We start from the raw sequence: 9053 nt of genomic DNA, 5'->3' as shown, positions 1-9053 counted from the left end.
AACGAAAGGTCATAATGGCAAAAGGAGTATGTTGGAAGGTGGGCCTGTGTGCAATCTCAAAACCTTGCATGACGGAGGAAACAGCCACAAGCTTCCAAGTCCCTGAATGAGTGCTTGGAAGTTCTGTGAATAGTAGGAAAGGTCTGTAGTCAAAATGAGAACCCAAAGGCTGTGCCCCTAATACGAAAATCTCTTAACAAAACATGAACCATTATATCCAGAAAGATCAGGACATTATGAACTACACTTCATTAGTAGTAAAGATCAAATACCTCCTCCCACAGTGGATAAGTACGCATTTAATTTGGAAAAGGCTTATTTAATAAGTGATATCACTGTCTCCCATTATAAATGAATAATTTCATTTTGTGTTTAAAAGTGCCCTTTTGGATTGAGCTTTAATAGTGAAATCTATTAACATTTACTAAGAGGCTTACCTCTTTTAAGTATAGTTAATGTACTTGGATATAGCCAGTTTCTCATTGAGAAGTTTGAGTTTCAAACCCTGAAATAACTACTTGTAATCCCCTCTGCTAGGCAGTTGATGCAGCCTGATGCTAACTCAGTTAGTTTGTTCCTTTCTGCCTTCTAATCCTCACCAAACCTAAGCCCTACCTTCCAACCCTGACTTGGGGAAAGCCTTTCACTAAGAGAAGCATAGTTAGCACATTAAAATGTCATAAGGACTGAAGAGTGTCCTTTGAGTAAGGGGATAGGGATGATATTGTCATTTCCATGACTTGGCAGTTTTAGTGGAGTGGTAAGGAGCCAAAGCTGATGTGTTAGTTCCTTTCTCTTCCCATAATGAAATGCTTGAGAGAACTTACAAAAAGAAAAGGTTTTTTTTTTTTTTTTTTTTTTTTTTTTTTGTCTCATAGATTTGGAGGTTCCAGTCTATGATTGATGGGCTCTGCTGCTTTGGGCCTGGGACCAGGGAGCATAGCATTAAGTGGAGCAAACTTGTTTGTATCATGACCTAGGAGAAGGAGGGGAAGAGGCCCTGGTCTTGTAGGCTCTTTCAAGGACACTCCTTTACTGATCTAGGGATCTTCTACCAAGACCCCAGTAGCAACAGCCTGGGTACCAAACCTTTAACATATTGCCCTATAGGGGAATATTCAAGATCCAAACTATAACATCCTGGTTCTAGTGTATACTAGTATCTCATTATAGGTCTAATTTACATATCGTCAGTCACTAATAATGTTGAGCCTTTTAGGCTCTTATTGGTTTTATAAACTCCCTCTTTAACCCAAGTAACTATGACTTCCTTTTCATTTGTAGGATACTTTATTCTGGATGCAAGGTATCTTTTAGATATTTGTGTTACAAATAGCATCTCCCCACACAGCTTGCTTTTCACTCTCTTAATGATATTCTTTGAAAGAATAGAAGTTTTTATTTTGATTGAGTATTTTTTCTTTTTTTTTTAAATTGTAAGTGCTCTTTTATGCCCAGTTTGAGAAATCTTGTCCTAGCTTGTCCTACATTTTCTTCCACATATCTACTATTTTACTTTTCACTTTAATATTTGTGATCCATAATAAATAATTTTTATGTACATGTGAGTTGAGAACAAATTGACATTTTTATATATAAATATAAAATTTGTTTAACATCATTTTCATTGAAAACACATCTTCTTCACTTGAGTTGTATTGGAACATGTATGATAAACCATCATATATGTGATGGTCTTCTAAGCTATCCTGTTCCAGTGTTTTATTTTGTTTAGCATTGTACCAATATCAATTCTTAATGAAAACTGGTAGTATATGTTTTCTGATTTTTTTCTTCTTGTTCAAAATCATGACTACTATTCTAGGTCATTGGCATTTTCATAATCAATTTCTGAATTATTTTTAAACAAATCATCCCACCAACAACAACCTGGGATTTTAATTGGTAATGTAAAAGTAACAATTTTGACACTTTCATCTTATGGGCATGCTTAAATTTCATTTATTGTAGATATTTTACTATCATTAATTTTTTTGTTATGTAGAATGTTTTCAGTTTTTTCAGTTTCAGAAGTTTTGCTATATTTTCAGTTGTAGATTTTTTGGGTCAGTTAGAATTGATGTTTTTGATATTTTAAATGCTATTTTTAAAATTTCATTTTTGATTGTTGCTGCAATATACATAACAAATATATTCTGCATGTATGTGTATATATGTACGTTTTTAAAAAGGCAGCCGTATAACCAGTTACCTTGCTAAATTAATTTCTTAATTATAATAGTTTGTTCACTCTTTTGGACTTTCTATGTTTCAGTTTTTACATTATCACAGATAGCATATGTATACATAGAAAAAAAGCTTAATCCTTTATAATCTTTATACCATTTTTTTTATTGTACTGGCTAGTATCTAGGATCTCCAGAAGTAGAAAGAATAGATAGACATCTTTGCCTTTTTCTCCAAATCTAAAGAAAAACTAAATATTTTTTCATCAGTGTGATATGAGGTAAATTTTAGATAATGTCTATTACATTAAGGAAGTGTCTTTAAATCCTAGTTTTCTGAGGTTTATTATCATGGACAGATGTTGAATTTCATTAAATGCTGTTTTGTAACTCTGGGAATGATTCTTCTCTTCTGTTAATGTGATTGAATTACATGAATTTGATTTTTTTATTTCCTTAAATTGTGGTGAGATGCACATAACATTAAAATTTGATACCTTAACCATTATTTTATATACAATTCACTGGTGTTAATAATATCCAAATTGTTGTGTATCCATTACTACCATCCATGCCCAGAACTCTTTTCATCTTGTAAAACCAAAGCTCACCACCCATTAAACAGCAATTCACCATTCTCTACTCCACTTCCCAGCCCCTGGAAACCACCATTCTACTATCTGTCTTTACAAATATGAATACTTTTTTGTTTCCTAATATAAGGAGAATCATACAGTGTTTGTCTTTTTGTGATTAGGCTTATTTCACTTAGTATAATATCCTCAAAATTTGTCTATATGAATTTTTTTTTGTGCTATTGGGATTAAACCCAGGGGCACTCTAACATTAAGCTATAACTCCAACCCTTTTTGAAAACAAGTTTTCTTGACATAGCTGAGGCTGGCCTCAAAGTTTGAATCCTTCTGCCTTAGTCACTCAAGTGGCTGGGATTAACAGATATACACTACAGTGACCAGTTATATGGACTTCTTTTGGGATTAGTAAAGCAATGTCACATTCTTGAATTAGATTCCATTCAGGCATTATGTGTTATCTTTTTTATATACTTTTGAATAAGATTTGTCAAATTTTATGCTTTTTTTGTACCTTTATTTTATTTATTTTTGGGTAGTGCTGGGGATCGACTCCAGGGCCGTGCACAGGCTAGGTGAACACTCAACCATTGAGCCACAACCCTAGCCCCAAATTTTGTACTTTTATATAGGGTTTTGTGTTTGTCCATGTGGTCTTATAAGTTTTCTTTTTTGGTTTAAAAAAATTTTTAAATTTAACTGAGGCATAAAATTTGTACAACTCTGTGGGGTACCATGGGATGTTTCAGTACTGTTTCCTATCATGTAATAGCTTTACCAGAGTTTGTTTCAGATTATAATGGACTCATAAAATGAATTTAGATTTATTTAATTTTTTATGTTTTCTTTCTTGTTTTATTTGGTTTTGGTTCTCTGTAAAAGATTATATAAGATTAATATTATTGGTATTATAGTTGACATAAATGAGCTAGGAGTTTTCTTTGTGAAAATATTTAAGTTATAAATCTAATTATTTTTAATATATAGGACTATTAAAATATTCTATACCTATGTAAGTTTTTTGCTAATTTGTAATTTGTCCATATTTTATCAAATAATATAATTTGGGGCTTTAAGTAGTTTATGATATTTTCTTATTAAAGTATTAGTATCTGTATGATTCAAAGTAATATTCCCCTTTTCAGTCCTCATATTGCTAATATTTATGTACTTTCTTTTTGTGTGTTTAGGTTTTATAGGCATTTAATATTTTATTAATCTTTTCAAATCATCTCAGAACAATTATACAGTAAGTTTTTTTCATTAATTTATGTTCTTTCATTTTATACTATTTAGATATGATTCATTGTTCTGTTTGTAGCTTCTTGGGATGAAAGTGTAGATAATTGATTTCAACATTTATTTTTGCTCAGATTTATGTTTAACATTGTATATATCTTCATAAGTACATATTTAGCTGAGCTCAGTTGTTCTTTTCACCTTTATTAAGACATACACGATAAGTTGTACGCATCTTAACTTCACATTCTGGTGGTTTGGGAAAATTTATACACCTGTATAAACAAAACCAAAACAATGAACATGTATTACCCACAACTATTTCTAATCTTTTCCCAGATAATTCTGCCACTTGTGTCTCCAAGAAACCATAGACCTGACTGTTTTCAATATAGATTAGGATTTTTTTCCCTAGGCTTTCACATAAATGGAATTATACAGGTTTTATTTTTCTGATTCTACCTTTTCATTCACCAGTTTTGAGTTTAATTCTTGCAGTGTATGTCAGTATTTCATTCTCTTTTATTGCTAAGTAACATCCCATCACATTAATGAACCACAATTTATTCACCCATTGTAGAAATTTCAGTTGTTTTCAGTTTGGGGCTATTATGAATAAATCTGATATGAACATTCATGTACAAATTTTTGTGTAGATATTTTCATTTATATTGCATAAATTTGTAGGTTTTGAACTGCTGGGTCATAGAGTAAATGGTATGTATAACTTTTATAAGACACTGCCAACTTGTGTAAGTGTCTATACCATTTTGCAAACCAGCAGCAAAATATAAAATTTCCAATCACTCCTAGCCTTGACCACTAATGGTATCATCATCTTGGAATTTTTCGTTTTCCTAATGTGTATAGTAGTGCTTCACAGTGGCTTCAATTTGCATTTCCCTGATGATGGCTTTCAATATTTTTCATGTAATTGATGGTCATTTCTCTGTCTTTTGTTAAGTACATGTTTAAATCTTTTGCTCACTTCAAGACATAGGTGATTAGGGTCCACATCCCTGCAACCTTAGGTCGCACCTCACAGCTTCAGCACACCATCAAGGAAAGAAGCCGCTGCCTTTCACAGCAAAGAGACTGATCCCCGCATCCTGGGGTGGGTGGTAGAAGTCATGCCTCGTGTTCTGTAATGCCAGCAGAACAGGAGAAGGACCCCATTTCTCTGAAGAGAGTTTGAGGTGGCAGTAGTGGACTGGATGGGTTAGGAGGTCCAGTTGTACCACTCGGAAGCCTACATAAGAAAAAATAAAAGGCAAATACTTAGGAACCCGTTCCTCCATTGTCTGAGTATGTTCCTCCACCAAATCCAAACCCTTGGTGATCTAGTTACTGCTAATCCATTTGACGACAACTATAACACTCTTTCCTACACCACAATCTTCATCACATCAGTGTCTCAGCCCTGATGTGCCTTTGGAAGCTAAATGGCATTCAGAATGTCACCTCATGTTGCCCCCAAGAATTTCTTCCCCATATTGTGATCCTTACTCAGGAATCAGCCACATCCATTTCCTCAGAATCCTATGGGCATGGGTTTTAATCCACCTCATGCTGTAAAATTTTGGTCACACAATAATTCAAGTTTGGGAAATCCATTTTATAATAATGTACTAAGAATGTTAACATGCCTAATCGATATTTAGACAAAATCCTCTGAAAGCCTCAGATTCCTCCACAGAATGCTAGCCAAGTATCTAATTCTGATTTGGTATCTAATTTTATTCCTGGGAATAATTCAAAATTTACTTCTCCACTAGAGTCTAATCATTCTTTGTTTTATCCCCAAATACTTTTGGTCAGGCAAAAGCACCACCTCCCAAAACAAGACTTTAGTCAAGGAGGAACCCAAATCACCAATCAAAATTCACCTCTTCATCCCACTCACTTGAATATGGAGGATATAGTGACTTAGAGTAACATTGAATTTAAAAATGTTAAAACAATTCAGTAAATCAAGAAAATAGCCATTTGAGTAGCACTTAAGCTACAAATAACAGCCTTGTAAATGGGACCCAGAACAAGCCAGGACACCTAGAGGAGCAGTAGATGCTTGTACCACCAAAAACTGCAATAAGTGCTGTCTCCATCTAAACTGTCATGAGCATTCATCTTCAACCCACTGTATCCTTGTGGAATTTGTACAAACGAAGTGGCTGATGATCAGGATGCCATCTTATGTGAGGCCTCTCCTCATAAATGGTTTCATCAAACCTGTACTGGAATAATTGAAAGAGTGTATGGCCTACTGCCTGCAGAAGCAGTCTGGGGCTGTGCTACCTGTATGGAAGATGAAGATGTCTAGTTAATGCCCACTAGAGAAACTTTTGGTCCACTTGCAGTGGGCAATGATGCTTAGTCACAGGCATTGGTAACTAAAGTAATTTTTTCTGTCTGTGTATTATAGAGGTTCAGTGATACAGAATTTAATGTTTTATATTTTTTTGAATGCACACACAAAAACATTACCTTTCAGTTTTTATTAATATATTATTTCCTTACTAGTGCAACTTTTGTTTTCATTGATCTCTAAGTCAAAATGATGTGTGTGGAGGAATAAAGGAAAAAATGAATGGGGTAATTAGTATTGTTGAGTTGTAAATATTCTTAATATAGTTTAGATAGAAATCCTCTAACATATATTTATGTTGTAAATACTCTGTCTTTAGTTTTCCTTTTAATTTTCTTAGCGGCATTTCTAAAGAGCAGACTTTTAAATTTTTGATAGATATCAATTATCACTTCTTTTTTACAGGTCATATCCTTAGGGGCCTAGGTAAGAAATATTTACCTACATTTTTTAATTTATAATTTATTCTAAAAATTTTATAGTTTTAAAATTTATTTATAGGCTTACAATCCATTTTGAGCTATTTTTTCTGCTTATAGATTTTGACATGTTATATTTTTTCATTCAGTTAAAAATATTTTCTAAACTCCACTGCCACAGTTTTATCAGATCTTTGCTTATTTAGAAGTATGTTGGTTAATTTCAAAACATTTGTGGGATTTCTTATTTACCAAGTATAAATTGAAATCTAGTTTAATTCCAGTGTATTATTTCAATCATTAGAAATTTGTTTAGGCTTAACTTATGGCCCACCCTCTTGTTGATTTTGGTTAATGCTCTTCAGTCTTTTGATAATAATGTGGAAATAAGAATTTTCACTCAAAAATTCAGCATTTAGATGTAATGTTCTATAAATATTAAATTGATTAATAGTGTTTTTCCAATCTATATTCTTATTTATTTTATTTTTTTATTTTTAGATGCACATGTCAGTACTGTATATTTTGATGTATACATACATGGAGCATAACATATTCTAATTAGGATCCTGTTCTTGTGGTTGTGCATGATGTGGAGTTAACATTGGTCATATGTTCATATAGAAGGATAGGAAAGTTACACCTGAGTCATTCCACTCCTTTCCTATTCCCACCGCCCCACTCCCTCAGTGTCTAATCCAATGAATTTCTCTTCTACCCTCCCCATCCTCTCTTGATGTGGGTTAGCATCGACATATCAGAGAGAACATTCGTACTTTGATTGTTTGAGATTGGCTTATTTTATTTAGGATGATATTCTTCAGTTCCATCCATTTCATTGTCAGTTGAGTTGCTATAAATATTAATGTGGCTGCACCACTGTGATATGCTGATTTTAAGTCCTCCTTTAGGTATAAGCCAGGGAGTAGGATAATTGGATCAAATGGTGGTTTCATTCCAAGTGTTCTGAGGAAACTCCATACTGCTTACTAGCAATATATGAGTGAAACTTTTCCCCCACATCCTTGCCAATATTTATTACTACTTATATTCTCAATAATTTCCATTCTGATTGGAATGAGATAGAATCTCAGTGTAATTTTAATCTGCATTTCTCTAATTGCTAGAGATGTTGAACATTTTTTCAGATATTTTTGACAATTCATATCTCTTCTTCTCTGAAGTGCTGATTCAGTTTCTTTGCCCATTTATTGATTGGTATGTGTGTGTGTGTGTGTATGTGTGTGTGTGTGTGTGTATGATATATATATATATATATATATATATATATATATATATATGTATGTATATGTTGTTTCGGGTGTTAAGTTTTTTGAGTTCTTTGTATATCCTGGAGACTAATGTTCCATCTGAGGTGCTTGTGGTAAAGATTTTCTCCCATTCTGTAGGCTCCTTGTTCACATTCTTGATTGTTTCCTTTGCTGTGAAGAAGCTTTTTAATTTGATACCGTCCCACTTATTCGTTCTTGATATTCAGTTTTATCCTTGCTCTAAAACCTAGTTATTCTGGAATCTCAATAGAAACTTCAAGGTCTTTACTGGCCCCTCTGGCTTGGCAGGGTTTGTGACACCTGTAATTTGTTTTTGCAGTATTGGATTGCTGATGAAACCTATGCTTTATCTTTTTCTTTTATTTCTTTTCTTTTCTTTTCCTTCCTTCCTTCCTTCCTTCCTTCCTTCCTTCCTTCCTTCCTTTCTTTAATGGAGTTTCTCTTATTTTTATCATAAGCAACTTAGGAGTCAAAGAGGTATGAGAAATTTTTTATGCAAATTTTTTAGGATTATCTAAATGTACTGGAATGTTTATGAAAGTATTATTCATAACATCCCCAAGTGGAAACAATCCAAATGCCTGTCAGCTAGAGAAAGAATCAATAAAATGTGCTATTTCCTACAATTGAATATTATTCAGAAAAAAAGGAGATGACGTGCATATGACAGTGTGAATTAATCTTGAAAAAGTATTAAGCAAAACTATAGGGAAGTAGTTGAATAAGCTATACCACGGAGTACTATGTAGATGTGAAAAAACTGAGCTGATATGAAGTGATTTCCAGGACAAGCTGGCAAACAAAACCAGCAAAACTGTGCCAACTATGCAGAACGTATTTATGTAGAATGCAGAACATTCTATATTTATGCTAAGTTACAAAGTTACTTCTTCAGTGTGCCCTCAGTGGTTTTTACCACTTTCATTATTTTGGTGGGACCACGAACTCATGGGAGCACC

At 33.3% G+C, this 9053-nt stretch overlaps 1 pseudogene; it reads left to right on the top strand.

The window, feature by feature from the left end:
• The first annotated feature begins 5165 nt into the window (after positions 1 to 5165).
• Positions 5166 to 6470, top strand: LOC113197198 (pygopus homolog 1 pseudogene; annotated as a pseudogene).
• Positions 6471 to 9053: the final 2583 nt, after the last annotated feature.

The sequence above is a fragment of the Urocitellus parryii genome, chromosome 7 (genome assembly GCF_045843805.1).
Source record: "Urocitellus parryii isolate mUroPar1 chromosome 7, mUroPar1.hap1, whole genome shotgun sequence".
Taxonomy (NCBI): domain Eukaryota; kingdom Metazoa; phylum Chordata; class Mammalia; order Rodentia; family Sciuridae; genus Urocitellus; species Urocitellus parryii.
This window is presented reverse-complemented; position numbering and strand designations above follow the sequence as displayed.